This window comes from Petaurus breviceps, unplaced genomic scaffold (assembly GCF_028583685.1).
Source record: "Petaurus breviceps papuanus isolate PSGF00001 unplaced genomic scaffold, PetGlider_PUasm1.0 90491, whole genome shotgun sequence".
NCBI lineage: Eukaryota > Metazoa > Chordata > Mammalia > Diprotodontia > Petauridae > Petaurus > Petaurus breviceps.
In genome coordinates this window covers 3,990,281-4,014,659 of record NW_027187263.1, presented here as the reverse complement: position 1 = coordinate 4,014,659, position 24,379 = coordinate 3,990,281, and the positions used below count along the sequence as shown (strand labels likewise).

General features: G+C 35.2%; 1 long non-coding RNA gene across 1 annotated transcript in view; it reads right to left on the bottom strand.

The window, feature by feature from the left end:
• Window positions 1–11,476, bottom strand: part of LOC138141791 (uncharacterized) — a 53,691-nt gene extending 42,215 nt beyond the window's left edge. Inside the window, exons 1-2 of the long non-coding RNA XR_011163268.1 lie at window positions 11,430–11,476; window positions 11,188–11,309 (exon numbers count right to left, since the gene is read on the bottom strand). This is a non-coding gene — a long non-coding RNA (uncharacterized lncRNA). The remainder of the gene's footprint in view (window positions 1–11,187; window positions 11,310–11,429) is intronic.
• Between the last annotated feature and the right edge of the window lie 12,903 nt (window positions 11,477–24,379).

Sequence of the window (24,379 nt, the reverse complement as noted above, 5' to 3'; positions counted from 1 at the left end):
CAAGTTCCAATTAAAACCCCATCTTTTATAAGAAATCTATCACAATGTGCCTTAATTCCACTTATCTTGTTTCTACGTAGTTGCTTGCATGTTGTCTCTCCCATTAGACTGTGAAGTCTTTGAGAGCTAGTACTATCTTTGATCTTTCTTTGTATCCCCAAGGCTTAGCACAGAGCCTGGCACATAGTAGGTGCTTAATAAATACTTATTGACTGACTGATATTCCCAGACAATTGAATACACTGTTTAAATAGGGAATTCAAAGTGTTCACCTTCCTATAAAACCTGAAACACTTAATATATTTAAAGTAGTATACTGACAAAAGAAACAAAAACAATTATCTAAAGGTTTAAAGTTCACTATATTTCAAATGATTATCTTATCATCAGAAAAGAGTGGAATTCCTGAAAGCAAACTACAAAGAAAAATAAATATGCTTATAAAGAGCTCTATCAGATAAGATACTTTGCTCCAAATACCCACCAAATATGATGAGGTAATTGCCAAAGGTAAATATTTTTGAATGCCTGTATTTGAGTGGCACTTATTAAATGAAATATGATGTATCTAAAATAGATACCAAACACATGTAACCAATGGAAACAATTAATGTTGAGTCTGCACAAGGCTAAAAAATTGTCAATAGGACAGGTCAGATGATCTCTCATGAGATTTGGATACAGTGACCCAGAATCTAATGAAAAAGGTACCATTATTGGCACATTTGATTCCATGACATAATAGAAACAGATATCTGAAAATAAAATCTTTCTTTTTAGAATGAGTCATAGCAGTCTATTTAGATATTGTTTGAACTAATTTCTTCAAAGTTGCCCTTATAGAACTTCTGGTTTCATTTAATAGTAAAAATGTCGATATGGATGTGTGTGGTTCAATTCCTACAATATTGTGTTAACTCATCTACTCGGGCAAAGATCACACATGAAGAGTACCAAGAGATAACTTAATGTTGGCAGATTACTTAAGAATTTAAAATTCTTAATACCCTCATGAGACATCAAACTTGGAAAAATTTAAAGATAACATAAGGGGCAAGTGGAAAGTTTGTATACTCTGAGACTAAGAAGGCTACAACATATTGCATTTTAAAAAATGAAGAGGCATGAAAAATATTATCAAGATAATTAATGACTGGAAAAGGAAGTAGGCGATCTGTTTATTGAGAATCATGGTGAATATCAAGAGTATCAAGGGAAAGGTTGTTATTTTGTTTTTGTTTTAGAGTTTTGGCAAACCTTATAAAGAAGATTTATGGGAAAAACATGTAGAAGAGTTTCACAAGAAGACACGGCATGGAAGGGTTATAATCTGCTTTGGTGAAATCTTTACCTATTCCAATTAAATTAAAGGCCTACCCAAGTGCCAAAGCAGCAGTAAAAACAATGACATTTAATTAAAAATAAAACAGCAATATTCTCACCTCATAGTTATACAAATGCACATTTCAGTGTCAAGTATGGGAAGGAAATAGGCATTTATCTAGCACCTACTGTGTGCCAGGCACTGTGCTAAACACTTTGTACAAATACTATCCTATCTATCATCATAACAACCCTATAAAGTAAAGCTGTATGAGTAACTGGGAGACTGCATTTATCCTATAGTAAGATCAGGTGAGAGACTTGAACCATATGGGACTCAATACTAAATAGAGTTGTACTAAAATTAGTACAAATAAAATAGTAATTGATTATGATGATACAGTGGCATTATGTTGAAGACAGGTGGTTTTATCTCTTTAATTTTTTCTAATGAAGAATATTAATTTCTCCCTAGCAGATCACTTACATGGCTCTTGGCGTACAATAAACCACTGCATCACCCAACAGCTTTGCTCTCAATATTATTTATTGATTTAGTCAGACCCACTTTTTTCTCCTCTGAATACTTACTAAAGAGAGCTGTTGTGTTCTGAATTGATTTTGCTGTCTCAGCCACATTGAGGCCTAGATGCTTTTTGGCTTTCATCTGAATGAACAATTTCCTAGTTAGACACACTGGATTTGGAGTTGGGTCAATAAAAGCTTTACTGTGTCCTTTCTCTTTCCTCCCAGAGCTCACAAAAGAGAACTAAATTCCATTCATCCTTTCACTGGCCACTGTGGAATCTTTAGCAATGCAATTCTGGCTTGGATGAGGAAACATGGCAAGAAATTGGCAGAAACACAAATAGGAATTCTCTATTTCCCATGCTCACTGCCCTGAAGATCAGTTGCCACTGGGGATGCATATGAATTTGCTGCACTTTAGCTATTTGTCTTTGCCACCAAATGCTTTGGAAGCATAACACGTTAGATATCAAAAGAAGGTTTAGCTTAATCCTACTGAATCCTATGTGGTTAACTGTAAGTTATTTGCAAGGAAGCCATTTTGATTGGTTCCTGGCAATTTAAACTTGAAAGATTTTGAATAGATTAAGGCAATGAGTTCTTTTCCCAAATTTGAATGAACAAGGTTTGCAGTGACCAGGTTAATAAAAAGTCAGAACCCTATAATCTTTATGAGCATTTATAAAAATTCTTTTTCAGACTTTTGCTGTGTTCCATAGTTTTATGGCAGTCCTCTGAGTTAGATATATCTGACAAAAATGTAATGAAAATAATAACAATAATACAAAGCTATCCTAGAATGGGCAATAGTAAAGATTGTCATGATATAGAAACTGGCAAATTGCATAGTAACTAAAATGGCCCCAGTTCTTAGGATAAGGGTTAACTAAGGTGTTGGTGAGGTTTTAACTGTGGGTATTAAACAATGATGGTTTTGCTAGCCTGTGCCAATGCCATTTCTAAGCCTACATTAGAAAGGTTTTCTCTAGTCTGGCATGTCCAAGAAAGGCTCCTTTCTTGAAGTCCTGTAGAATTCTCTTATATATGCCCAGGACTCTCACTGCTACTGGAACATTTCTGTAGGGACTAGAAAGCAGGAATAAACTCAGTAGATAGCATTCAGATGGGCAGCTCTAAGATGAACATCCATATAAGATGAATCTGCCCAGAGTTTTCACTCTTACTTATTTTTCCAATTCTTCTATGTTTTGTGTTTGGAATCTGAAACAGCACAAGGAATGACCATTTCCCAACCTTATACCTATAAACACACATAACTGGTATAACATTTAGAAAGAGTTTGAAAAGGTCACAACACCCATTTAATATAGCAAAAAAATTTAAAAAAAAAACTAAGTACCTTATGGAGACCTATTGCATCATGTCTCTGTTATGGGACAACATAAACAAAAAGAGTACCTAGGTGAACTACTCTATAGAACCTATAATCCAATAAAAAGTTTGGTTGAATTAGTACCTCTTATGGACAAGAACATGCATAGAATTAAAAGGCAGCATGACTGCCAAAAAAGTGTGGAATTATTCAAAAATTGATCCATGGTTTTATAAACTCCCACAGACTTGGGTAGCATTTCATTAGAAGGAATCTGTTGTCACACATTTCTGCTTGGACATTGATGAAGTAAGTTGATTTCATTATTACAGCAGAGCTCTAGTAAGTGGCTTTTTAGGGACTTTCCCACCCCTTGAACTATCTTAGCGACCTAGAAAAAGAGGAACCAATACCACTTGGAAGAGGATATTTCTTATAGCCTGAAAAGACAGCATACATACCTTATCTAATAGTAAATTCATTTCAAATTAGCATAAAATCCAAGTGTAGATTACTGTGTAGATACTGAATTTTCAGATGAGCATACCAGATAGATAGATAACATTTATAGATTTATAGAAAGCACTTTAAGGTTGGCAAAAATATTTTACACATGTTAACTCATTCGATCCTCAAAAAAATTCTGTAAGGTAGGAACTATTATTTTTTATTTTATAGATGAAAAAACTGAAACTGAGAGAGGATAGATAACTGCCCAGGATCATATAGCTGACAAGTATCTGGGACAGTACTTTTCTAACTCCAAGTCCAGGGCTCTATCCACACAGATACTTATATATACACACATATATTTATGAGTGTGTATGTTTATGTGTATACACACATATATACATAGACAATAAGATGTGTCTATATATAATCAAGTATATATCATTGTGTATATGTGTATATATGTCATTGTGTATTTATATGTATGTGTCTATACACATATGCACACACACAAGTGTACACACATGTATCCATATACATGCACACATATATGAAAAATTATCCCATTTTGTCTAACCACTTCACTAAATAGGCAAGGAAATTGAGGCCCAGAGAGATTCATTGGCCTGATCAAACTTATGCAACATGCAACTGCAACTAGTGACAAAACTGAAACTGACCCGAAACTGACTCCCACTGGGAACCTCTTGACTTTCAGCCACTCAGTGATCTTTCCACATGACGTTGTCTCAAAGCAGGTGTGCAATTTAAAATTTAATAAAAACTGAAGACTCATCATCAGAGAATTTTGACAAATAAAGATGTAATGAAAGAAAGAAAGACAGAAGAGGAGGAAGGGAAGGAGGGAGGATGGAAGGAAGGAAGGAAGAGAGAGAAGTTAGGAGGGAGGAAAGAAAGAAAGAAAGAAAGAAAGAAAGAAAGAAAGAAAGAAAGAAAGAAAGAAAGCCAGGTAGCACAAACCAGCTCCAGTGTCATGATGACCTGAGGATCAAATCCAGGCTCACACACTTAGCACCCACCCAGAAACACCTGGCCGTGTAACCTTGAGCAAGTTACTTAACCCCAATTGCTTAGGCGTGGCCAGGTGGCTCAGTGAGTAAGAGCACCGGCTCCAGTGTCGGGATGACCTGGGGATCAAATCCGGGCTCAGATACTTAGCACCACACCCAGAAATAACTGGCCGTGTAACCTTGAGCAAATTACTTAACCCCAATTGCTTAAAAAAAAGAAAAAAAAAGAAAGGAAGGAAGGAGAGAGAGAGAGAAAGACAGAAAGAAGGAAGGAAAGAAAGGCAGAAGGAAGAGAGAAAAGAGAAATAAAATCTTACAATTGTTGCTCCCTAACAACTAGGCAGAAAGAGAACATTGAGGAAAATGAGGCTTATTGGTGTCATAACTTACAAGTCCATAGTTTAAATCTTCTTTTTTAACTTTATTTTTAATTTGTGGAATAAAACTAGCATTTCCATAAAATGGTACAATAAAAAGATGATTGCACATAAAATTATAAATCTACAATATATAACTTGCTATTCTTTTCAAATGTACAACAAAATTGTTGTGTAAATTTCATTTTTTTCTTCCCTCTACCCCCTGCCTTAGAGATGGTTACCATTAGATATAAATAGGCATATATATATATGATTATTCTATATATACATCTATTTTTCAGTTGTTTATCTGGATGCAGATAGAGTCTTCCTTTATGCGCCCTTTATAGTTAATTTGGGTATTTATAATAGTCAAAATAACTTATTCATTCAAAGTCATTCTTTTTTTTCAATTAATTAATTTATTTGTTTTCAGTTTTCAACATTCACTTCCATAAGTTTTAAATTTTCTCCTCCTCCTTCCCCAAGGCAGCATGCAATCTTATATGGGCTCTACACATACATTCATATTAAACAAATTTTCACATTGGTCACGTTGCATAGCATAATTATAACGAATGGGAGAAACCATGGGAAGAAAAGACAATATAACAAAACAAAGCAAAAGAGAAAATAGTCTGCTCCACTCTGCATTCTGACTCCATAGTTCTTTCTCTGGAAGTGGATGGCATTTTCCATCATGAGTCCTTTGAAAATGTTTTATATCCTTCCATTGCTGAGAAGGGCTATGTCTATCAAAATCAGTCATCATTCACTGTGGCTGTTACTGTGTACAATTTTCTTCTGATTCTACTTACTTCACTCAGCATCAGTTCATATAAGGCTTTCCAGGTTTTCTGAAATCCTCCTACTCATCTTTTCTTATAACACAATACTATTCCATTGTATTAAAAAAAAAAAAACTTGCTCAGTCATTCCCCAATTGATACGTATTCCCTTGATTTCCAGTTCTTGGCCACCACAAAAAGAGCTGCCATAAATATTTTTGTGCATTGTGTCATTTTCCCATTTTAATAATCTCTTTGGGATACAGGACTAGACATGGTATTGCTGGGTCAAAGGGTAAGCACATTTTTATAACCCATTGGGCATAGCTCCAAATTACTCTCCAGAATGGTTGGATCAGCTCCAACTTTTCCACATCATCTCCAACATTTATCATTTTTCTGTTTTGTCATGTTAGTCAATCTGATAGGTGTTATGTGCGACCTCAGAGTTTTTTGATTTGCATTTCTCTAATCAATAGTGGTTTAGAGGATTTTTTTCATATGACTATAGATAGTTTTAATTTTTTCCTCTGAAAACTGCCTGTTCATATCATTTGTCCATTTATCAATTGGGGAATGACTTGTATTGTTGTAAATTTGACTCAGTTCTCTATACATTTTAGAAATTTTATTTATTTATCGGAGACACTAGTTATAAAATTTCTTTCCCAATTTACTGCATCTCTCCTAAACTTGGTTGCATTGACTTTGTCAAAAACTTTTCAACTTATTATAATCAAAATTATCTTTTTTGCATTTCATAATGGTCTTTATCTCTTGTTTGGTCATAAATTCCTCGATTCTCCATAAATCTGACAGATAAACAATTCCTTGCTCCCCTAATTTGTTTATAGTATCAGCCTTTATACTTGGATCATGTACCCATTTGGACTTTATTCTGGTATACAGTGTGAGACATTGGCCTATGCCCAGTTTCTGCCATACTATTTTCCAGTTTTCCAAGCGGTTTTTGTCAAACAGTGAGTTCTTATCCCAGAATCTGGGGTCTTTGGGTTTATCAAACAGTAGATTGCTATAATTATTGACTATTATTTGTCTTGTGTAACCTATTTCACTGATCTACCCCTCTGTTTCTTAGCCAGTACCAAGTGGTTTTGATGATTGATGCTTTATAATACAATATATACAATATAAACAATATAATATAATATATACAATATAAATACAATCTGGCATGGCTATGCCAGCTTCCCTAGCATTTCATTAATTCCTTTGATATTCTGGACCTTTTGTCCTTCCAGATGAATTTTGATATTATTTTTTCTAGCTCTATAAAATATTTTTTGATTGTTTCATTGGTATAGCACTGTGTAAGCAAATTAACTTAGGTAGAATTGTCATTTCTATTATATTAGCTCATTAAAGTCATTCTTAAAATAACATTGCTGTTACTTAATGCAATATTCTCCTGGTCCTATTCACATTGATCTTCATTATTTCATGCAAGTCTTTCCGTTTTTCATTTCTAAAATCATTGAGCTCATCATTTCATATAGCACAGTAGCATTCCATCACAATCACATACCACAGCCAATTCAGTCATTCCCCACTTGATGGGCATCTCTGCAATTCCATGCTCTTTACCACCTCAAAGAGAGATGCTATAAAATTTTAGAACATAAGTGTTCTTTTCCTTTTCCCTAATTATCTTCAGAAATAGACTAAGTAGTGGCTTTGCTGGGTCAAAGGGCATAGGTAGTTTAATAACTCTTTGGGTATAATTCCAGACTGCTCTCCAAAATGGTTGAATCAGTTAACAACTCCACCAATAATGAACTAGTGTCCCAATTTTTCCACATCCCATCCAACAACCATCACCTTTCCTCGCTATCATTTTAGCCTGTCTGAAAAGTGCAAAATGATATTTCAAGGTTATTTCAATTTGCACTTCTCCATTTAATAATGGTTTGGAGAATTTCTTCACATGATTATAAATTGTTCTGATTTCTTCAGGATTCATATCCTTTAACCATTCATCAATTGGAGAATAACTCATATTCTTATAGATTTGGCAATTCTTTACATATTTTAGATATTAGATCCTTACCTGACAAGTTATCTATAAAAAATTTCTCCGGTTTTCTGTTTTTCTTCTGATCTTGGCTATATTTGTTTTATTTGTATTCAGACTTTTCAATTTAATGTAATTAAAATCATCCATTTTACACCTAACTTTGCTATCTCGTGCTTATTCATAAATTGTTCCCCTCGCAATAAGTCTGATAAAATAATGTTTCTTGTTCTTCTAATTTCTTATAATATCTCTAGGTCTTGTATCTATTTTGACCTTATCTTGGTGTAAGATATTACTCTATGCCCATTTTCTTCCATACTGCTTTCCAGTTTTCCCAACAATTTTTACCAAATAATGAATTCTTATCCCCAAATCTTATCTTTATACTTTTCAAATGCAAGTCTATTATGCTTATTTGCTGCTGTAAATTTTATCTCTACTCTATTCCATTTTTCTACCTTTCTATTTCCTAGCCAGGATGATAATTACTACCTTATAATATAACTTAAGATCTGTTATGCTAAACCTCTTTACATTTTTAAATTATTTCCTTTGATATTCTTGACTTTTTGTTTTTCCAAATAGATTTTGTTATTATTTTTTTTTCTAATTCAGTACAAAAAAATGGGAATGTAATTGGGAAGATGTCGAACCATCCCAATTAATATAGTCATTGAATTACTCAATCACATATTAAACCAGATGCCCTCTTATTGCATTGTAATTGTGGACAAGTCCTTAATCAAAAGGACATAAGATCATTTGAGGTAAGGTAGATGACAATACACAGGCAACATCTTGAATGGCATGTAAAACAACTATTTCAAAGTTAAATGGTCACCATGACCCAGAGAATTGAAATTAAGTCCCTGAAAGGTAATAATGACCATTAAGGGAGTGACAGAAGTAGAGAAAGTGACACAGAAAGAGAGACAAAGACCAAGGAAAAGACTGAGATAAGGACCAAGACAATTAAAAAGAAAGAAGCCAATGGACTTTCTTTTTGGAGATACTAGAACAGAAGGAGATATCTCCAGTCAAGAGCAAAGAGATATACCAAGAAAAAGCAGTTTTCCTAAGAAAAGGGAAGTCTATGTATCTGTTTTCCCACCTTCTACATAGAATGTAATTCCCTGAGGGAGAGAGAGGATAGCTAGCTGTTTTGTTCATCCAGTCATGGAGGCTATGGGCACATGGCCACCCACTTCTCTCTTTGTGTTTATTCTTTCTTGATCATAGGTAAGTATTGTGAGGTGGATATGGCCAGGCAGAGACTTTGTAAGTTTGGGAGATCTATGGATCTCACAGCCAGAGGAGAAAGAAGAGTCAACGGCAGTTAGTAGCAATTGCCGTTGGTATTAGGTAGTGACTTGGAAGCAACTTTGAGATGGATGCACCCAGCCAGTGACCCTGTAAGCAATTTAACATATGGAGAGATTGAAAAGCATCAGCTGAGACAGCCTAGCTCAGTAGTAGGTTTGTCCAGTTCACCCAAGGTGCTGTGTTCTGTGAGGAGCCAACCAGAAGAGCAAGTCATCAATCACTGATGTCATAACCCACAATGAAATCCAGAATTCCTCCACCAAATATGAAAAGTCTTTTTGGTGCCAGAATTTGGGAGGCACCCCTTTGCCATACATATTCTCTACTCTGAGTATAATGTGTCTCTTTGTAATTGTACTTTAAGCTTTATCCTACTCTCCCCAGTATACTTAGGTGCAAGATATATGTCCCTTTTTTTAGTCTCATTTTGGTTATAGAACAGAAATTAAAGGAAAACTTCCTATAAAAATTGAACTTTTAATTGGGACTTAAAGGAAGCCAGGGAGGTAAGTAATCTGAGAGGAGGAAGGAGAGTATTCCAGGCATAGGGGACAGCCAGAGAAAATGCCTGGAGCTGAGCTGTGGAGAGTCTTGTTCATGTCCAGGACTCCAGTCACTGGATCAAAGAGTATGTGTTGTGGAGTAAGGTGTAAGAAGACTGGAAAGACAAGAGGATATTGAATTATGACTGGCTTTAAATGCCAAACAGAGCATTTTGCATTTGATTTTGGAGGCAATAGGAAGTCACAGGAGTAAGGGGACTTTGAGGGTGGGGATGGACATGATTGGATTTGTATTTTAGAAAAAAAAAACACATTAGTTGAATGGAGAACAGACTGGAGTGGAGAGAGACTTGATGAAGGAAGTTCCAGAAACCTAGCACCCAATACAAGTCTGAAGTTAGTAATAGCAGTAATCTTCTAAGGAAGCAGAGGAATTGTCCCAGAAGGAATGATACATTTTAATATTTCAATGATCTGTAGTTTCACCGGTGGCAGGTGGGTTGATGGGAGTCTCTTCATTAAAGCAGATCTAATGCCTCTAGAAGAACCACCAAAAGAGGCTATTTCCAATAAATTCAGCACCCTGAATCCAGCCTGATGATGAACCTGTGCGAAACTGGCTAATTTGATCCCTAGACAGCAGATATGCAGTTCACTTCTTGGCAATACTCAATGTCTTTCCTGTTTAGTAGGGCCTGACAGAGTTTGAGCTCTTCCACCATAAACTTTGAGAACCCAGGGTCATATCTCTAGCACAAAAGAGTCAGAGTAGGGCTTTTGGTGAAGTTAACTTTGACTATGACTTCAAACGTTGAATTATTGAACAAAAAATAAAGTCATTTAGTTTCTTGTTCTAGCATCACTACTAACTACGTGACCTTAGAATTCCACTAAGCTGTTAGTATTCTTATATTCTTTGGTTTATTTAGAGTGTATATGTTCTGACCCTATTATCTCATGGTCAGGAAATATTCATCTCTCCCTCCGAGTTCTAGGAGACCCTAAGGGATCATAGGATCTCTTTTATCTACTTCCATTCATTTGTGCCCCTACTAGCTATATTTCCTCCATTGTTACAAGGCCAGCTACCCAGTTCCCTTTTATCATTTAATACCAATCAATTCTACAAAGGAATATTTACTTCAAATATGTAGCAAAAATAAATGTAAAAAAAATATTTCCCCAATACCTTGGAGGCATAATTCTTCTTATACCACCTGGAGTGTTCAATTAGGTTCAAACTTTAGCTAGAGTTTCTACATAGCTCTAGTCACTTCCTGAAACTAAAATGAAAGAAAGGACCAAAAAGGCTTGATATCTCTGGGCCAAATGGACTCAGAGGTGGAAGACGGCCCTAATGCTATTTACTTTGACAAATGGTCTTACTAGATGCTTGGAGCAAGAGTCTCTGAGCTCCCCTAGATGAGAATGGAACAAAGACTATGATGAAGCTGATTAAAGATGCTCATAATTTCACAATGCAAAAACAAAAACAAACAAACAAACAATCAAACCTCTTAGCCATGCAGTAGGCCAGTCAGAAGTGGTAACAGAATATCCATGAATACTCTTGTGTCTCTGAAGCAATTCCATTACTTGTCATCGCAGTTCTCCTGGATACAGGTTCCCAGCTTCTCTGCAGAAAGAGATACAATCCCAGGTGGTCTAAGCATGATCAAAATTCTCACTGCATTCTCACTACAGCATTTATTGAATACCTACTTTTTCATTCAATAGGAATTTAATAAGTACTTACTATTTGCAAGGTAAGTACTTAGGGGAATCAGATGGAACACTGTCTTCTAGAAGTTTATAGTCTGATGTATAACAAATGTTGAATACACATGTGTTGGCCAGATGTGATAGCTCATATTGTCCTCCCTGCTGCTAGAGAGGCTAAGGCCTTGATATTGGGGATTGAGAACTACTGGAAGGCTCAAACTGATTGGACATATGCACAAAGTCCACAAAGTCCAGTATGAATACAGTGAGCCCTGCAGAAGAAGAAAGCCACAAGGATGTCTAAGATGGGGCACCAGCCCAGGTTAGAAAAACAGAATAGATTAAAGCTTTCTTACTGACTGATCACCCTTGGTATCCAGTCTTGAATGGCCACTGTACTTCCAACCATGGCAAGCTAGGAAGACCCAGTCTCTAATGATGATGGTGACGAAAATAATAATAACAGCAGTAACTAATAATAATGATAGTGCATTGAATGAATTAAATGAACAATTCTCAAAAAGACCATAGATGAGAACTACAATAAGAGATTCACAAAGTGATCCAAGAGGTCAGAGTAGGAAGATCCATGCCAGCAAGAGTAATCAATAGGGTTTTTACTAAAGAAGTAACATTTAAACTTGAACCTTCTTGTAGGGGTGGGATTTTGTAGGTTAAGATGAGAAGCAGAGGGGTGGCTAGGTGGCACAGTGAGTAAGAGCACTGGCCCCGGAATCAGGAGGACCCAGGATCGGTTCCAGCCTCAGATACTTAACACCACACAAAAAAACTGGCCCTGTAACCTTGGACAAGTTACTTAGCCCCAATTGCCTTAAAAAAAAAGATGGGAGGCAGAGAATATTTAAGGAATAAGAACAGGTAAAAAGGTAGAAAATTTAAAAAGGAAGAATATTTCATTGTGGCTGAAACAGGATTTATGCAGGACTATAGTGTGAGGCAAGGTTGGGAAAGCAGTCTGGACCAAATTTTCTGACCTTGAATGACACACTAAAGAATTTTGGTTATGCTCTGTATGTTACTTTAACAGAGTGACAGTAGTCATAATGGTGCATTGGAAAGATAAATCAGGCAGTAGCGTGAAAGATGGATTAGAAATGAATTGTAGGTAGGAAGATTAACAAGGAAACTGCTGAAATACTCCAGAGCTTGAAATAGTTTGGTACTAACAGAAATGGACTCAGAAAACACCTAATACCCTGCTTTGCATACAGTAGATGTTTAATTGTTTGTTGATTTGTGAGGGAAAAACAAACAGGACTTGAGAAATAACTCACTATGTATAGGGGGGGGGCAGAATAGGGTAAAAGTGTTAAGATAACTGTGGTTTCCATGTATGAAATAAAGAATATAATACTTCCTTTTATCAGACTAGCAGGGATTTTATAGGAACAAATGGGATATTAAATGAGAACTTACTGTGAGCATCTGTAAAGAAAAAATTTTGCAAATATTATTAATTAATATGGGTCAGTATCACATATCAGACCAGAGATTCTGAAAGACCAAACCCAATTCAAGCTCTGTTGAATGCTCAGGAAATAAAAAATAATATTTCATTTTCATTTGCTATTGATCTGGCCACTCTATTGCCACCAATGCTTCATGTCTCCTATTCACATTTTTTTTTTGCTCCTTCTACCGTAAATGCTCCTAGAAACATTCAGTATTTCCACACCCCTCAGTCCTTCCCTCCCTCATTTTCCCATATTGGCAAGAATTATGAAGGACCAGGAATGTAGTCCTGCTTTTAGCAGCTGGAGCTGGTACCTTCCCAGCTGTTCTCTCTTATCCCAGCAGCCCCGGATGTGGGATTGGGCAACAAACCAATGTCGGAAATGACCTCTCCTTCCCCTGATGTTGGTTCTCCTGAATTTAATACAAAAGCAGATGTCCACCTAGAAAAGCCAAAATCATAGTAGCCTTTTTCTTCATATCCTTCCCTCCCACTGACCCCCATCATAGACTACTCCAGACAAAACCACAGGTCCTGAGCCTTTTGGCAATGAGCTACAGAATCAGGATTGAGACCTTGAGCAAGATCTACTTCAGTTGGGGACATAGCCAAGCAAATAGAATTTTTTTCCACTGACTTGTTTATTTTAATTCTCTAACTCAATGGAGACCGAGCACTGTTAGTTACTTTATCTTCTTACACAGACAACAATTTTCACCATAGAAAATGTAGCATTTGTCCTAGAATGTATGATTAACATTTTGCTATTAACATAAATGTGTTGAAGGGAAGGAAGGGGTAGAAAGGTAGAAGAAGAAATATTCAAACTCCTTTAGACTCCTGTCACCCAAGTATACATTTTCCTCATGACCAACAAAAAAGTATCTATAGAACTTGTTCTCTCAGTAAATGCTATGGGGTAGAGGGTAGAGAGAATTTAATTTATCTTGTGAACTATATTGGGTTTTGAATTCTAAGATAATGAATCCTTAAAAATATTTGGGAACTCATATCATCCAGTTTAAGTCCATCATTTTATAGATGAGAAAAGTGAGGCTCAGAGAATTTAAATGATATAAACAAAAAGGAATTATTAATTCTTTCTATATGCCAAGCTGTACTAAGTGCTGAGGATATAAATGAGAGTCAAAGGTGGTCCTGGGCCTCAAGAAACTTGCCTTGTAATGGCGGACATAATGCACAAAGGTCAGTGGTGGTTGGGGTACTTCATGCTGGTGCTGTATTTTACAGAGATTCTGAGTAGGCCATGAGATTGACACACCCCATCCAAGAGCAATGAAAATTTTACTGACAGAGCTAATACTAACACCTAGAATGCCTGATTCACACTCTATTGCTCATAACCCATCTGTATCTTAATCTGTTATTTTTTGATCTATCAAATGAAAATAACAAAACCTCACATCTAAGAGAGTAGATGTGAAAAACAAATGGGATAATGTATGTAAAAATACTTTGCAAGCTACAAGATCAAGTACATATAAATGTATTTAAATTTGATTTTTAAAAGTCTTAATTTAGTGCCTACGAATTGCATGAACTATGCTGGAAACTGGGTATACAAAGACAAAAATAAATAAAAACTGTCTGCCATCTACAGAAGGTGCATATACTTTTTTCCTCACATTGTCTTCTTGACTTTCTACAATCTAACTTCCAACTTTGTTATTCAACTGAAACTTCCCTTTTCAAAGTTACAGATATAATTGTCAGATCTAATAACCTGTTCCCAATCCTCATTTTTCTTGACCTCTGTCCAGTTTTTTACATTATTGATAATCCTCTTATTGTTACCCTCTTCTCTCTATGTTTCTATGACATGACTCTCTCCTGATTCTCCTCCTTCCTCTCCAACCACTCATTCATAATCTCCAATGTTGGATGTTCATGCAGGTTATGCCTCCTAAAGGCAGGTAGCCCCAATGGCTCTGTTTTGGACCCTCCTTATATATATATATATGTGTGTGTGTGTGTGTGTGTGTGTGTGTGTGTGTGTATGTATATATATATGTATGTATGTATGTATATGTATGTATATATATATATTCATTTTGTGATCTCATCAGGTCCCATTCAATTATCAGCTCAACCTATGCTAATGATTCCCAAATCTACTTATCTAGCCCTAACCTCTCTGTTAGCTATAATAGAAGTTTAAAAGTAAAACCTAACACCCAGGGGAGGAAAATTGATTGTGACTAAACCTGGGGAAAGAAGAATATCAGCATGTAAAACAGACTCTATACTATTTACGTGCTCTCTCTCTCTCTCTCTCTCTCTCTCTCTCTCTCTCTCTCTTTCTCTCTCTCATTTTATTTTTTCTTTTTTGTGGTTTCTCCCATTCATTCTAATTCTAATTATTCTTTACAACATGACCAATGTGAAAATATGTCTAATAAAAATGCATATGCAGAGTCTTTATCAGATAGTACACCATCTTGAGGAGAGGGAAGGGGAGGGAGATGAACTAAATTTAAAATTCAAAAGCTTATGGAAGTGAATATTGAAAATTAAATTAATTAATTTAAAGGAAAAAAAGAGATTCTATGAATTTTTAAAAATGAAATGTTATTTAGATGTTTCTGGGAGGACAATGAAACCCGAGGAAGAGAAGTGTCTCAAATTTCAATCTTTTAAGGATCCATGATTATTCTAGTCTTCCCCATCCCCCCAGGCAGATCATAACTGCAACAAATTATCACAAACCACCATAGCCAAATATATAACTATATTTATACTTATATGCATGTATGTGTGGATGTGCATATAAAACTGCTAATCGACTAGTAGATAAGCCTCTCTGAAGTCAGCTAGGTTGGGCCCCAAGAGTTCATTACTAAACTCATTCCCCACACTTTCTTAGTTTAAAATTATTTGTAAGAGATGGCATGCCCTTCAAAGGGGCTGTGGCTCTAAAGCTGGAAGCAAGATGACAAATGAAGAAGAAATTAAATAAGTTGCCCAAGGTCACTTAAGAAGCATCTCAAGTGAGATTTGAACCCAGATCCTTTCAAATACAAAGCCCTTTATGGATTCGGCAGTGCAGCACACACTGCCTGTGCCTATGGCAGAATATAGATCCACATCACCATGATGAGACATCTAAGTAGAATTTCAGTAGAGGATGACATCCCATACCTGAACAATAATAGAAGCGCTTGTGGCAGTGTGAGTTTCAGAAATTGATGGCATGTAAAAGCTAAATATACTTCATCTGTTCTGTATTGTTAGGGTAAAAATAACCTCTTTAACATTTCAGCAGTGTGCATAATTATAGCATTGTTGAAAATGTTGAACACAGTCAACTCATTTTTTCTTTATTTACATAGCTACAGGACAAAACTTACTGACATTTCTGGGCACAAATGAATTTTTAAAATAGATTTAAACTTAGCTTTAGTCTCAAAGTGAAAAGTAGTTTTAAGACAATCTCTTTCCTTACTCATAATTCATAAATATAATTATGTAAATGACATGAATGGGATAGGAAAGTAGCCTTCATTATTAAATGAACAATCCATCCTGCAAAGACAAAACTGCTATAATTGGCCACATTAAGAGAAGCACAATTTTCTAGACAAAGAATGTGTTAGAGTGTCTGAAATGTGTTCTAAGAAGAGCTCTTCTTAAATTATCACAACTTAAGAAGGACATATATAAGCTAGAGAGTATCCAGAAGAGAGCAGTCAGAATGATTGAGGGCCTTGAGTTCAGGTCTCACAAGAACTTGAAGATATTAGGGATATTTGGTCTGGAGAAGATTAAGGAAAGAATACAAGTATGCTTACTACTTGAAGGGATACTATACAGAAGAAGGATTCAATTTTTGCCATTGACTCCCACAAGAAAGAAATAGGGAAAAAATACAGAAATTGCAAAAACACAAAATCTAGGGATGAGAGCCATCCAAAAGGAGAATGGGCTATCTGGGGAGGCTATAGATTCTCCCTCCTTGGAGATATGCAAACCGAGACTGGATAACTACTTGTCAGACAGTTTTAGTGGGTTTCTTTCTTGTATGGGTTGGTTAGATGGTTACTGAAGTCTCTTCCAACTCTTAAATTCTAGAATTCTATAAAAATATAGACACTTAATCCTATAATAACTATTGGTGAACAAACTATTTTAGGAGCAAAACACTGACCCATGTGAGGTTAATCATACCTTCCCAAGATCAATATAGTAAACTACTTATTTCAGAGTAAGAAATGGTTATCATTGGACCTTTCATATAAAAAAACAGTCTAAATTTGTGAAAAGCACACAAAAATGATATATGTCAAGTGCCAGAAGTAATTGCTTAGGATTATGAAGTCCTGGACAAGAAACTGAAGACTTTGGTATCTGCATGCTTATTTCCTGATTTCTACCTTTCAAAGACAAGGATTTTGTAAAATAGGGACTGCAAATAAACAAACAAATAAATAAGGGGTAAAGACTCATTGTTCAATCAAAAATATTAGGAAAATTGAAAAACAATCTAGCAGAAATTAGATATATGCCACATACTAAGATAAACTCCAAATTAATATATGACAGATATAAAAAGTTATATTGTAAACAAATGAAGGTAATGAAGAAGAAAATACTTTTTGCAACAATGGCTAGGAAAGAGTTCATAACCAAATAAGGGATATAGATCATAGCAGATAAAATATACAATTTTCATTACATTAATTTTAATCGGTTTTGTACAAACAAAACCAATGCAACTAAAATTAAAAGGGGGAAGAAAACAGCTAATAAGAAAATATCTGCAATGATTTCTCTGATAAAGGTCTCATGTCCGAGATCTATAAGAATAATAAGAATAAAAACCCTTTCCAATAGATAGTCAAAGTATATGAACAGGCACTTTTCAGAAGAAATTAAATATAAGCTATCAATGGATTATGTAAAAATGCTACAAATCACTAATAATTAAATAGATGCAAATTAAAGCAAATTTAGTTTTATATTTCATATGCATCAAATTGACAAAGATGTCAAAAAAGCATTGGAGGGGCTATAGGAAAACAGGAACAGTAATGTATTATTCATAGGTCTGTAAATTGGTGCAACCATGCTGGAAAACAATTTAGAACTATGCCCAAAATGTTATTAAATTGTGTCTCTCCTTTGCCCCAGGAAATTCACTACTGTGCCTATGCTCCAAACAGCTCAAAGAATGAGGAAAAGCATTTATGTGTTTGTGTGTACATATGTGTGTGTATATGTATACACACATTTATGTATGTGTTTATATCTATATATTTATATCAGCTCTTTGTTACAGCAAAGAACTAGAAACTAAGGGGCTACTAATAAATTGGGAATTGGGTAGAAAAATTACAGTATAGGAAGATAATGGGATATCATTGAACAATAAGAAATGATGAAAGGGAATGTATCAGAGAAGCCTGGGAAGACTTGTCTGAATTTATGTAGAATGAAGTGAAGAGAACCAAGAGAACTGATACAATAACATCATAAAGAAAAACAACTATAAAAGATTTAAGAATCCATTGATTAGTTCATTGGTTCATTAGTCAATGAAGTATTCAACCATGATTCCAGAGGACCAAGGATGAATCATGCTACCTAGATCTTGACAGAAGTAGTGATCTCTAGATGTAGATTCAGGCAGCATAAAAGTACCAGGTTTCAAACTATATTACAAAGGGGTAAGCATCAAAACAATCTGGTACTGTCTAAGAAATAAAGTGCTGCATGAGTAGAATAGATTAGGTACACAAGTCACAGTAGTAAATGACCATAGTAATCCAATGATTGACAACCCCAAAGATTCAAGCTTTGGGAGCAAAAACCATTTGACAAAATTTTCTGGGAAAACTGAAAATCAGTTCGGCAGAAACTAGGCATAGACAAATATCTCACATTGTATACCAAGATACGATAAAAAAAAAAAAGAGGTACAAAAAGAGTAGTTTCATAAGCAAATTAAGGAAGCATGGAAAAATTCACCCATCAGATCTATGGATAAAGGAACAATGTATAACCTAACAAGAGATAGAGAGGATCATGGGAAGTAGAAAAAAGATAATTTTGATTATGTGAAATTAAAACAGTTTTGCTAAAACAAAACCAAAGCAGCCAAAATTAGAAGGAAAGCAGGAAACTGGGGTGGGGGGAGGTCTTTATCAGTTTAAGACCTCATTTCTTAAATATGTAAGGAACTGAACTGAATTTATAAAAATAAGATTCATTCCCCAATTAAGAAATAGTCAAAGAATATGAACAGGCAATTTGCAGAAGAAGAAATCAAAGCTATCAAGTCACATAAAATGCTCTAAATCACTATTCATTAGAGAAATGAAAATGGAAACAACTCTGAGGTAGCATTTCACCCTAATCACATTGGCTAATGTGACAGAAAAGAAACATGATAAATGCTGCAGGGAATGTGGAAAAAATAGGTACCCTAATGCCCTGTTGATGAAGTTTTGAACTAGTCCAATCCTTCTGGAAAAGAATTTGGAATTATGACCACAGGGCTATGCTTACCCTTTGACCTGGAAGTACCACTACTAGGTCTGTATCCTAAGAAGATCAAAGAAAAGGGGAAATACCTGTACATACAAAAATATTTTAGCAGATCTTTTTGTGTTAGCAAAGAGCTGAAAATTGAGGAATTAGGGAATGACTGAACAAGTTTGGGTGTATGATTGTGATGGAATACTATCATTCTATAAGAAATGATGAGATGGTTTCAGAAAAATCTGAAAAGACACATATAAACTAATGCAAAGTGAAGTGAGCAGAACCAAGAGAACTTGTACACAGTGACAACATTATACTGTGAAAGACTTAGCTATTCTGATCAAGACAATGACCCCAGAGGAGCCATGATGAAAAATGTTCTCTACCTCCAGAGAAAAAACTGATGAACTGAGTACAGATTGAAGCATACTTTTTTTAAGTTTTCTTTACTTTTCTTGCTTTTCTGAGACATGACTAATATTGAAATATACTTTGCATGACTTTACATGTATAATTGATATCATGTTGCTTTCCTTCACAATAAGTGGGAGGAAAAGGAAAAGAGAGAGTTTGAAATTCATTTTTAAAAAAGAATGTTGAAAAAATTAATTAAAGATCAAAAAAAAAACCTAACGATATACACTTTCAGACACAACCAATGTAGAAGTTTGTTTTACTTGACTGTGCATGTATGCCAAAAGTCTTTTCTTTAAAAAAACAAATTATTTTCAATGGAGAGAAAGGAAATGTGGAGAGAGATTTACACTAGAGGAACCAAAAGGATCTTAATGCAAAGAACAGAACAGAAGGAAGGTCAAAAATAATCATGGATAAGAACAGTTTTGAAAGCTACCTATTAAATTTATTATATATTTTAAAAGAAAAGCTGCTTGTAGAGATTGACAATTTCATATGCAATCCTCTTATTCTATTCCTATATGTACATGGTAGTGCCATGTTTGTGGTGCTTTTAAATGTAGAAAATGTATTGATATCAAATTTATATCTATCTCTAATCTGTATCACTATGTCTATGCATATGTCTTTATATCTGTCTTTATGACTATGTCCATAACCATATACAAATCTATAGTTACATTTAATATAATCTTATCTATAGCTACATCTATCTTTGTATCTCTACCTGTCTATATCTATATTTTTCCATATCAATATCCAGTCATTTTTATGTCTACAAATTTTATGTGTCCATAGCTAGCTATATATCTACATCCAAATCAATGTCTATCTATATATCTATCAATCATAGTGGCTTTGGGGGGAAATGAGTCCTAGTTGAGATGATATCTGAAAGAAGAAATGAGGGTTTTACATTTCTGGAACACAACATAAGATATAGTAATGTTCAGCTGCTAATCAAAATAGAATGCAACTCTAAGTCATATCTAGAGTCTTGAAAGTAAGAGAACGAATATTTATTAAGAGACAAAGATGTGTGAAGGACTATGCTGAGAACTTTACAAATATTATCTCATCTCTTCCTCACAACAACCCTGGGAAGTGCTCTATTTACTATACCACCTAGCTTCAAACTGAAAGGAAAGGGAAAGAAGAAAACTGTAAATAAGCTAAATACCATAGAGAGTAGCTTCAATAAATGGGGGAGGGGGCAGGAATAGCAGTAGAGGAACACCTAGAAATTACTAAAATTGCTCAAAACTCAAAAAGATCAATGATCACATTGATTTGGCCATCCTTTCTCATGAAATAGATTACAACTCTTGCATACTTACTCCTCCTTTGCAAAGTATAATTATATCCATTTTCACCCATAAATTGGCCAAAAGAGTTCTGTCCAACATGCTGACCAGACAGTTCTTTTTGCTTTCCCTCCAACATCACACAAGAGGAGATATCAAAGGAAAAATCTATTATCCCCCACTTTTTTCATATGACCAGTCCTTTTTTGTCCATACTTTTTCCTTATGACTTACTTTGCTCCATTTTTTCTTCAAAGTTTTTTATTTTCTCTGTATTTCAGTCTATTCACATCCACTATGTGCTACTCATCACTAATTACTTGGAAATTGAACCATAACTTTCATCCATGTAACAATGGCAGCAGAATATTACTATTTTGAAAAATGGGATTTTATTCCCAGGAAAAGCTTGGGTTCATTAAAGGAACTTTGCAATTTCAAGAAGGCAAGCTTGCCATTATCCTTATATTTAATTAAATCGCAACTCATTTTCCTGGTTTTCCTGTTATTCTGTTGTTGTTGTTGTTGCTGCTGTTTAATCTTTTTCAGTTGTGTTTTACTCTTTGTAAGGTTTTGGTGTGTTCTTGTCAAAGATACTTGAGTGTTTTGCAATTTCCTTCTTCAGCTTGTTTTGTAGATTAGGAAAATGAAGAAACCAGCATTAAATGACTTGCCCAGGGTCACACACCTAGTAAGTGTCTGGGGCTGGATCTGAACTCAGGTCTTCCTGATTCTAGGCCCAGCATTCTGTGCCACCTAGCTTCTCAGATATACCAAAAGAAAAAAAAAGATAAGGGAAAAGAAAAAAGATAGATACATAGATGCATAGATAGATAGATACATAGACAGATCTACTGGCTGTTCATCTATTTCTGGGCAACATAGTTTTTCATAAGTTTTTAAACATAAAAACATAAGTTTCTACTTAGTTTTTCCTGTGTGCAGGATAGGCCAAACTTGTGAGTGGTTATAGATCTCTTAGCAGAGACCCATTAGTGCTCCAGGGTTTGATACGACTTGCATAATGTTATCCACAAATAGGATTAATCCTCTTCTACTTGGATTAGTCATGTATATTTTCTCTACAACACTGTGGAGAGCACATTTCTCTTTGTTCTAGGCCTTGCCAGAAATTTATGATCAGATTGTATTGGAACAAGAATATCTCTGTTACAATCTGGCTTTTAGCCCTATAACTGAACTGAAACATCACTGACCAAGATTACCAATGATCTCTTTATGGTTTAATTCAATGACTTTTTTCCTTAGTCTTCATTCATTCTGACCTTGCTGCAGCATTTGGCACTGTTGACCAATCCCTCCTTCCAGACAGTCTTTCCTCCTCAGGTTTTTGTGACACTAATCATATTCTCTTCCATTTTTTTTTTGCTGGAAATTGGGCCATGTCTTACCCTTTTTGAATGAGTGTGGCCCAAGACCCTTTCAGAGACCTTCTTCCCTGTCCATAGTTTCTCTGGGTGACCTAATAAGGTCTGTAAATTCAGGCATAATGGCTATATAGATGACTCCCAGACTTACTTATCCACCATCATCTTTTTCCTGAATTGCAGTTCTGCAACTTCAACTACCAGTTTGGTATTTCCACTCATATATCCATTTGCATCTCTATTCAAATCAACATATCTAAAGAAGAACCTATTATCTCTCCCCTTAAGCCCATTCATTCCTTCACTTCTCTATTTTTGTTGAGGTCCCAATCTTTATTTTGGTAACCCTTGATCAAAAACTAGGAATAATTCCTGACTTACTAGCTGAAATTTCCTTCTTATTTTAGGAATATCAAGATTAATGTGATTCATTTACTTTTTGATATATCTCCTTCTTGATCACTAGACAAGGATCTCATGTTGAGAGTATCAAAAAACAAGTAAATTTTGAAGATGTTATAAAAATTTTGATTCTTAGCACTCTCTGACTTCTTTTCAATTCACTCTAAAATTGACTCCACTGATTAAAACTTTGTAGTAGGGAGTGCTATTTTGCTTTTGTGTGTTGGTTTATTTCTTGAATTCTGTGGCTAAAGAATTCATCACCAAATGGTTGGCATATTGGTGATGAACTTCTCCATACTTAGCTAGGCTGGTCTTCACAAAGTAAGATCAGGGTCCTCCAGAAAGTCTCTCTAGTAATGTAATACCTGCCCAAGACTGTGCTCTACTGACATATCCTTTCAAAATCCAGATCACCTTAATGGTATATTTAAGCACAGAATGTGACTAGAAAGAATTCAGAAATTAACAGGAGTAAAAATTCAAGAAAAGAGCTAGCCAAAAAAGTCATGGTTTTGGTTGTTGTCAGAGTCTACTTTTAGAAATAAAGGGCTTTTAAAGAGAAATTAGAAAAAACCAATAAGTGTTGAAAGGAAAGGGTCTTTATATTTGGTTTGTTTAAATGGTGTCCCAAAAAAGCAGATCACATAGCTTACTTAGAGATAGCCGATAGTCAAGGAAGCATGAGAAAATAACGCGTGAAAGGAACCATGGTAGCACCCTAACTTTTCCTTTTCACTGGGGCCCCAATTGACTCCTCTCAACTAGGGCATTCCACTGTCCCCTTCAAAATTACACCAGGACTGGCACCTCCAACCTAAGATAACCTAAAAAATTATTTCACACTAGAACTATATATGCTGGAAAGAAATGCCAAGCCACTATCTACTCCCTTCTCTGCAGTCTCATCCTTCCTTACTGCCTGCAGCCATGCCTATGCTTCCCCCCAACCTTCAAAAAACCTCCCCTGATGCAACCATCTTTACTAAATAGTATCCTGTTTTTCTCCTCCCCTTCTCAGTGTTACTCCTTGAAAAAGTATTTTACATTGGGTGCTTCTAATTCCTATCTCTCACTCTCTTCTAAATCCCCTGGAATATGCTTTTTTTGGAAGAGTTGAGGAGAAGGCAGAATACTTTGAATACTTATACAGTTTAATTTGTAAATAGAATTTCCATAACAAATTGTTTTCTTAACCAAATCATGTCATGTAAACTGTTTATAGAAAAACCCAGAATGAAATGAACTGTGGGTTGTAAAGGCCTTAAATTACATTATTACAGTAGAAAATTCCAGAATTAGAAGATAACTAAAAAGACTAATACAACATTAGATTCAAATCTATAATTCCTGTGGCTCCAAAAAGCTGTAGCATGTGTAGTGGCCACACCCTTGTAAAACCATCTTGGCAGATGGACTTAACCAGGTTGAGGGTAACTGATAAGCCTCAAATCCTTTGGTTATTTAGGGGCACGCATATCCCAAGCATGTATAGACT